Source organism: Peromyscus californicus, unplaced genomic scaffold (genome assembly GCF_007827085.1).
Source record: "Peromyscus californicus insignis strain IS unplaced genomic scaffold, ASM782708v3 Scaffold_8__1_contigs__length_139910024, whole genome shotgun sequence".
Lineage (NCBI taxonomy): Eukaryota > Metazoa > Chordata > Mammalia > Rodentia > Cricetidae > Peromyscus > Peromyscus californicus.
In genome coordinates, this window is record NW_026294606.1 from 38,461,367 (window position 1) to 38,470,495 (window position 9,129).

The 9,129-nt window shown below is 40.1% G+C and overlaps 1 long non-coding RNA gene across 1 annotated transcript; it reads right to left on the minus strand.

The window, feature by feature from the left end:
- Positions 1–319: 319 nt before the first annotated feature.
- Positions 320–8,822, minus strand: LOC128103124 (uncharacterized). Its single transcript, XR_008215624.1, has 3 exons — positions 8,749–8,822; positions 1,324–1,503; positions 320–553 (listed from the first exon to the last, which is right to left on the minus strand). It is a non-coding gene; the product is annotated as an uncharacterized LOC128103124 (long non-coding RNA).
- Positions 8,823–9,129: the final 307 nt, after the last annotated feature.

Below are 9,129 nucleotides of genomic sequence, written 5' to 3' on the forward strand. Positions count from 1 at the left end.
TTCCATCCCTAATTTAACTTGTAATCTCTATAATCTCTATGTGGGATCTTAATGCTGTGTCCATCACTCAGTAGCCATATTTCCCCTCAGCTTCATACATTATTCTAACAGGCAAGTGTTGGGGTGAACCTAACTTATTTGTACTTCCATCACCTTGGTCAGTAAGTCACCTACTCACAGGAACTGCATTCTAGAAACTTCTTCCAGGAAAAGCAAAGATCAAACCAATTTTTGCTGTTCTGTTCTTTATTAGTAACTGTCATCACCAACTAAAAGTATGATCCCTTCTAAAACATCCATATGCATCCTAGCCTAGGTACTCTTTCTAGACAGAATGCATGTTTCTTCCCCTTATCCTCTTGATACACAGAAACAATGTCGTGCAGGTTTATATTGATTTATTGATTCCCTCCACCCAGCAGTAGGTTTAGATTTCTGGCCAATCCACCCAGGTTTCATCTTCCCACATGGGCAGATACAGCAGAACCCAGCAAAGAGCAGATCACAACAGTGGATTTCCAAGGTAACAAGAGTTACAAGGTCCTCTTTAGGCCTGAAAATATAAGATGGGTGAGAAAAAATATAATATGCACTATTAGTAATGAAGTCAAAGAGGTGTTTTACCTTATGAAAGAGATGCAAAAAAAAACCTGTAACAGTATGCTGTGACTTTTAGTGAATTCAAAATAAAATATATTATTAGGGACCATGTATTTTAGAAAAAAAAAATCTAGATACAATTCTATGCTTTTATACAGACTAGGAAAGAGACAAAAAAAGAGAATTTTTCTTGTGTTCTTTTTGTAATTTTGCTTTGTTTTATGAAAAAACAGTCATTTGTACCATTTAGAACCAAAATTTACTGTATTGAGCTTTGGAAAATACTTTAGAGTCAGAATGAAGTAATCAGGATCCATTTATTTAAAAGCACATCTCTGTTGACTGTCTTCTACATGACAGGCCTCTTTCAACTGTTGAAACCATAGCAGCTGATATGATAGTTAAGATCTCAGAGTTCATGGAGACGAAATGAATACGGATTTATGCTCCAGTAGAAAGTTAGGCAAGGGGGTCAGTAGAGAGACAGACAGACAGATAGACAGACAGGCAGATGGACACACAGAGAAAGAGACAGAGAGAATTTTAGGTGGTGGCCTGAATTGGGAAGCCAATAATCCTTTTTGCTATGGTAAAAGGATGCTCAAACATGGTTGGCAAGGCTGTAGCAACACTCAAATAAAATGAATGATACAGAAATTAAGTTCCAGAAATGGCTATAGAAATTAGATGATATGGAGCAAGTGGAATACAATGGCTGCTGACCGTGCTCATTCTCTCATAGTCTTCCAGTAGACACACCAGTGTGCACAGCTGTTCACACACCAAACCGTTCACAGTGATGGCAGGAGAGAGACAACAGTATCACATCCTGGTATACTGCTGAAAGATGCCTGAAGAAGGTCCAGAGAAAGAGCTGCCTTTCCACTCTTCAGCTACACTGTCCTGTTTGAAGAGAAACCAGGTGTGACAAGATGAAATCCAGTGCTGAACAGGATCCTGTTCCTCCCAACCCCCAGGTCAGCACTCATAGACTGAACCACTGGAATCACATTAGAATGATGCCTGCCTGAGTTCACCACCTAACTGTCCTTCAACCTTGGACAGCAGAAAGAGTGGCGAGACTGTCCTACTGGGTACACAGCATAAAAATTACCACAAGACTTCATTATGCATTCAGTACTGTGAGACGAAACACCAGGAAATAGTCAACAGGCCACATAGACCAGAACTCACACAGGGAACCTCTATACCTACCCAAATAGCGCACACACACACACACACACACACACACACACACACACTTGTGGTGGTATTGTGTTCCCCAAAATATTGTGCACCCTAATAAACTTATCTGGGGCCAGAGAACAGAACAGCCACTAGACACAGAGGCTAGAAAATGGTGGCACTCACACCTTTAATCCTAGCATTCCAGAGGCAGAAATCTATCTGGATCTCTGTAAGTTCAAGGTCACACTGGAAACAGCCAGGCATGGTGACACGCCTTTAATCCCAGGAAGTGATGGCAGAAAGCAGAAAGGTATTTAAGGTGTGAGGACCAGTAACTAGAGCTTGTTAAGCTTTTACGCTTTCAAAAAGCAGTTCAGCTGAGATTCATTTGGATGAGGACTCAGAGGCTTCCAGTCTGAGGAAACAGGATCGGCTGAGGTATTGGCAAGGTGAGGTAGCTGTGACTTGTTCTGCTTCTCTGATCTTCCAGCATTCACCCCAATACCCAGCCCCAGGTTTGATTTTATTAATAAGAACTTTTAAGATTCGTGCTACACACACACACACACACACACACACCTGTGTACCAGTGAAAGAAACTGGAATTATTGGCATCTTGTAAAACAGAGGAATATGGCAGAGTAAGGTCTGGGATGCCTTACACAAAGGCTGCAAAATTAGCATGTAACAAAAATAAGTTGGCAGTGAGGGAAATGTCCTCTGAGTGTCAAAAGGTAAATTGTGGCTTATTATAGTGCAAACATGCACACTCCAGAGTGGAGATTTAAAATGTTACTGTGACATACAGTCTCTACTGTAGCTCTGCATCCCTGTTCTGTTCCTTGTTTCGAGCTAATCTCGAACCCATGGTGGGTGAACTCCAACTCAGTATTGTTTGGGATGGTCACAGGGCAACCATCCTCAACTTCACAAGTGCCCCTAGCTCTAAGACTCAGATGTGATCCAGCTAGTACCATGCTTCGTAGCCAAAAAATTGTCTCCTTGACCAATCCCCCAACTTTAGTTAGCAGAGCTAGCACCAGGTCAGTGAACAAAGACAGAGCCTTTAGTCTTTCCTATTCCAGGCAGAGAGCTGAGTTCCAGTGAGACAGCCTCACATTTATGCCTGCATCAGCAACAACTGGTGTGGGCCTACTGCCCCCCAGAGATCATGTAGTTCCTTGCAGATGTGAAACTTAAGACTCAATCCAATTGTGTCCACCCCAGTGATGGGTGACTATGCCAGCATTACACAGCACCGCATGAAGCAAGACTCCATTCATTTATAGTAGGACAGAGTGGAATATAGAGCATAGGATTTGACCTTAGATCACAATGCCAGGATGGTGGACAGATCCTAGAAGTCTCCGTTCCCAGACCAATATCCTCAGACAGAACTTTTAGAATAGCATTGGCATCAGTGACAGAGTGGTCTCAGTCCATTTGACTTCAGCTAATCTGTTGTTGACTGCAGTAGTTCTGGGCCACGAGTTCACCTCAGCAACAGGTAGTTCGTAGCGTTGTGATCCTTGCTGTCCTCAGGGCTCATCTCAGAGGTCACTGGGCTCAATGGGTGACGCAGTATTGGCGGCCACAGGAGTAACATAAGAACCTGCAGCTGACCCCTCAACCATGAGCCAGTCAGAAAGTCACAACTATATGGTCTTGTGACTGCAGATGAACCCCAGGGAGGGGAAGGAAACACCCTTCTGAGCTGTTTCCCAATTCTCGTTGGGCAGGACATCAACTTCAGGATTAGGAGAATCCTAGGCTTGGATTGCCCTCTAGTGGTAAAAGAGTGACAGCACACCAACAGTAGACAGAATGACCTTGAACTTGGGCACCATTCTGCTGAAACAATAAAAGTGATCACAGGTGTGTGTGTGTGTGTGTGTGTGTGAGAGAGAGAGAGAGAGAGAGAGAGAGAGAGAGAGAGAGAGAGAGAGAGAGAGAGAGAGAGAGAGAGAGAGAGAGAGAGAGAGAGAGAGAGAGAGAGAGAAAGAGCTCATGAAAGCATGACCTCATTCAACAGTCAAATTAAGTTACCAGAAACTGATAAAATCACACCAACATGAGTTAACACTTGGATTGAGACCCCTTTAAAGGAAACTCGATGAGCTTGAAGAAAACAGAAATTTCTAACTCAGAAACTTAACAAAGAGAGTAAATCCATTTAAAAAGGCAAACAGATATTTAAGCTGAAAAAAATACACTAATAAAATTAAATACACGAGAGAAGGTGTTCACTAGTACACTAGATGAAAGAGAGGGAAGAGTAGGGGACTAAAAGATGGACTGTTTGAAAATGCACGGTGGAGCTGAGGAACAAAAATGGATGGAGAAAACCTGCAGGAGCATCAGAGAAGCATAAAGAGTGGACACTGGCACTGGCCCTCGAGAGAGCCCGGAGTAAAGCTTTCCAGGCTCATAGACGAATACAAGCATCCAGGTACAGGAAGATTAAATAAGGCAAATCAAAATCATCTCAAGTGAGTCTGCTCCAAGATATAAACTTTCAATGTTGAAATGTAAAAGAGAAGATCCTCAGGGGTGCAGAAGAGGAGAAATAACACATATGGATGCCTCAAATCTACTGAGGGACTAGGAGAGAGTGGCATGTGATTTTTATAGCACTAAGGGGAAAAAACTCCCAACTGAGAATATTGTACCCAGCAAAGCTATCCTTTAGAAATAGACGAGAAGTAAAGACATTGCCAAACAAAAATTAAGATACTATAAACCAACCATACCTGTTGTACATGAAGAACTAAAAGGAATTCTAAGACCAAATGTTCCATTAATAAACAAGAAAACATTGAAAGGCATAAAACTCTTAGACAAGAATAATTATGAAAAGTTGAGAATGTGCTATCATATCTTTAGGATGAAGACTTAATAACAAAAATAGTAGTAACTATATTAGTTAGATTGATTAATATAGATGTGGTTAAGATGTGGTCACTACAGAAACATACAGACTGGAGCACAGAAAGGTCAAAATGGGGGAGGTGAGAAAGAAGGATGACAAAAAAGCCGCTGCTTGCTTACTTCCTCCTAATAACTGTAGTACATTGCTATTGGTTAATAACAGCCTGTTAATCCACATAGCATGATAACCCTAGTGCAACCACACATACATTGGCAGTATCCAACAGGTCTCTAACTTGACTTAAGACCCAGTCAACAAGAGAAAAACCATACCTGGTACTGGAAACCTAGCAAACTACCCAGGGCTAGCAAAGTCATGGATCTTAAAGAAGAACGTATAACCACCATCTTACTAAACTAGCATATCCCTAACTACACTCTAAATATTCATCCTTACACTCACAGGTAAGTGTAGTGCTCACCGCTCATCAAGAAAATTTCTCTTTGCAACAAACAGAGACCATTACAGAAAACTTAAAAAAAAAATCAAAATGCAGAGTTGTGGTGCCAGTCCCAATAGATATATCTGCAAAACAGTCCCCTACCTAAGGCTCAAGGTTCATTGTGGAAGAGGGGGAAGAAATATTGTGAGAGCCAGAGGATCAGGGAGTTTGCTGGTAGACTGTCTCCTAGTAATGTCAGGAGCTACACCCATAAAGTTTCACCAACATGACTAGTTAAACATGGAAAACAGCAATAGGCACAGCAAAGCACACAGGGGAAAAGTCACAAGGCCTCAAGCCTGCAAAAAGAACTACAGGCAACTAAAATATGCTGAATATAGGAAAACCATTTTCCCAAGGAAAGAGCACATCAATTGTTTATCCAGTACCAATGTCCAGGCTTGAAAACATACATGCAAGTAACATAAATACTGAGCAGGTTATATTTAGGAATACGTATACATATACACATGTAAAAGCAATTGATAAGAAATGAGTTCATGAATTTGAAAGAGAGAAGGGAGTATATGGGAGGGTTAGAGGAAGGAAAGGGAAGGGAGGCATGATGTAATTATTTTATAATCTCAAAAATAAAAGAAAACATTTTAATACATAAATAAATAAGTAAATAAGTAAAGTCTGTTAAAAATAGCATGGTGGATCATGCTTTAATCCCAGGGGGGAGCTCTGTGTTGGGGGCTAGGCAAAGTTACATAGTGAAACACTATCCTCAAAAGAACATTTTTTTAAAAAAAATAACGTATATGAAAGTCTCATTGATAACAAAATATCAAAAATTCATGATAGACAAATCTAAAAAACAATCAAGGAATCAAAACACAATACTAGATGGGGATATATCTCAGTGGTAGAGCAATTGACTACAAAATATACTGTTAGAGTAAGTAAGTACAAGCAATGACGTAAGAGAGTGTGAAAGAGAGAAAAGAAACTACGAGAAGACTGGAAAATGACTTACAAGATGGCTGCGGTATGATTTGCACCCTAAGTGTTAGTGGATCAAGTTCTCCAATTACAAGACATAGAGTGGATGAATAGGCTGAAAATCAAAAGCAAGACCTAACTATCTGCTGCATATAAGAAACTCAATTCCTCTTCAGGGACACAAATGAATGAAAGTAAAGGGCTGGGATAAGACATTTCCTAGAAATGGAATCCATAAGAAAGCAGGCTAGATGTACTTATATCTCGTAAAACTGACTTATGATCAAATGCAGTATAAAGAGAGAAAATCATTCTATAGAACAATAGAGAGATCAACTGAGCAAAAACAAATTGAAATTCTAATTGCATTTAATATTGGAGCATCTAAGTACATAAGGCAAATATTAATAAGCATGAAGAGAAAGGCAAATTAGTTTGCACAACAGCAGTAGGTGACTTAGGTACCTCGCTTTCAGCAGGGGACATATCATGCAAAGAGGAAGCCATTAAAGAAACTGCAGCATTAAAGTGCACCCTCCACCGAGGAACCTAACAGACAGCTGCAGAATAGTCTATGTAGTAGCTACAGAACATGTCTTCTCATCAGCACATGCAGCATTCCATAGAATAAATTATATGGTCAATGACAAGAAAGTCTCAAAGATTCATATAATGGAAATCAAATCAAGTATGTCTTCTGGAAGCTAAGCAATAAAACTAAAAGTCTGTACCCTCCAAAGGGGGGGGGGGGGACTTTTGAAAGCATACACGTAACGTGGAAATGAAACAAACTATTGGACCAACAGTGGATCAAAGAAGGAAAGGGATTAAAAGATTGGCTCCAGGCAAATGAAAGTGGATGCACGGTCTACCAGATTCCCAGGAAGCTGAGAAAGTGGCCCCAAGGGGGATCTAGATACTCAGCAATGCTTGCAAAGAAATCAGATTGATCTCAAAGGATGACCCATCACAAGGACAAACCAAACTTAAAATTTCTGGGAAAGTAGGCATGATAACAATCGGAGCAGACGGTAATGGAATCCAGATGAAAAAGTACTTCTAAAGATTGATGAAATGGAGAGTCGATTGTTCAAAAAGATCAAATTGATAACTGAGAAGCCCTCAGCTAAGAGAGGTAAGAGGAAATGGGAGAAAACACACACAAAGTCAGAGGTAGAAGGAAAGACCTTGAAACACCACAGAAATGAAGGGGGCTCCAGAAATTACTGTCAATAACTAGATTCCAACAAGTTTTATAGCTTTGAAAACTGGAACAAATTCTTGGATACACATGCCTTTTAGGATCAATCAGGAAGAAACAGCAAACTTCATGGACTAATAGTAAATGAGATTGAATTGGTGACAAAAACAGTCTTCCATCAAGGAACAATGCAGAGCCAGATGGCTTCACTCCTGGATACTACCAAGCATCTCAAACACAAACTAACACCATTTTTTTATTTGTAAGGGAAATCTTGAAAACTATAAGAGCAATATTACCCTAAGACAAAACCAGAGAAAGACTCAAGCTACTGAGGGAAGTATCTGTGATAAATATAACTACAAAATTCTCAACAAAATTCCAGTAAATCAAACCCAACAGTATGCTGGTGAATTTACCATGGTGAGGGATGACTCATTTCAGGGTTGCAAAAATGATTCAATGTACAAATCAGCAGTAAGACAAAGCTTATTGCTTTCCTACTAAAATCTGGAACAAGGCAAGGTTGGCCAATTTTACCAATTCTGTTCACTGGACTCCAGGAGTCCTAGTCAGAAAAAAATCAGGCAAGAGAAAGAAACAACGCAATATGAATTGGCAAAGAAGTCATGTTGTGGGCTTGACCTCATACTATATACAGAAAACCCCTAAACAATGAACAAAGTCTCTCATAATTAATAAGCGAATTCTGAGGAGTTGCAGGATATGATAAACATGCCAACATTAGCAGTACTGCTACACACCAACAATGAATGATATAGTTTACCTTCTATTGCTATGAAAAATACCATGACTAAAAGCAAACTGGGGAGAAAGGGGTGTATTTGGCTAACACTTCCAGGTCACAATACTTCACTGAGAGAAGTTGAGGCAAGAACCACGGAGGAGTGCTGTTTACTGGCTCATTTCCAGCCTATCTTTCTTATACAGAGCAATCCAAGAGAGAGAGGGGAAGGGGTTAGGGGTGGTGATGCACTCATGTAATCCAGCATGTAGGAGGTGGAAGCAGGAGGATTAGCAATTCAGAGTCATCCGCAAATACATAGTAATTAAAGGCCAGTCTAGACTACATGTGCCACTGTCTCAAAACACCCACACACATGCACACACACACACACACACACACACACACACACACACACACACACACACTCGTTTTAGTAATCCAAACACCATGATACTGTCATTAAAACAGACATATAAGCCTGTGAGGCAGAATACAAACCCAAAGGTAATCACGCATCTATAGCATAAACGACTGTCAGTAACAATGCTAAGAATAGTCTACAGAAAAGGCATGTTCTTATTTCTTTCTTTTAATCCGTAGCACTAGATAACTGGGCATACAAGCATAGAAGAATAAAAGTAGACCCCTTATTCTCACTAATTACAAAAATAAAATCACAATGTATGGAAACTTACATATATGAGATCCAGAACTGTGAAACTCTACAGAGGAAATGCTTCTTAACACTGGATTTCTGGGGAAAGGCTCTAAAAAGAATAATCGACAGAATGAAGACACTACTTGCAGGAAGGAGAAAATATTTGCAAACAATACAGATGATAAGGAGTTAATGCTCAGAGTCCATACAAAATTCAAAAAAACTCAACAGTGGAAAAAAATAACCCACTTAAGATGAGCAACACTTAAACAGACATTACTCAGAAGAAGATGTATAAAGTTCATCAGGAATATGAAGAAACAGTCCACGGTATTGGTCATCGGGGAAATATGAGGCAATATCAAGTGCAGCAGCATCTCATTCCTGTTACAGTGGGTTATCATTAGAAAAATGAAAG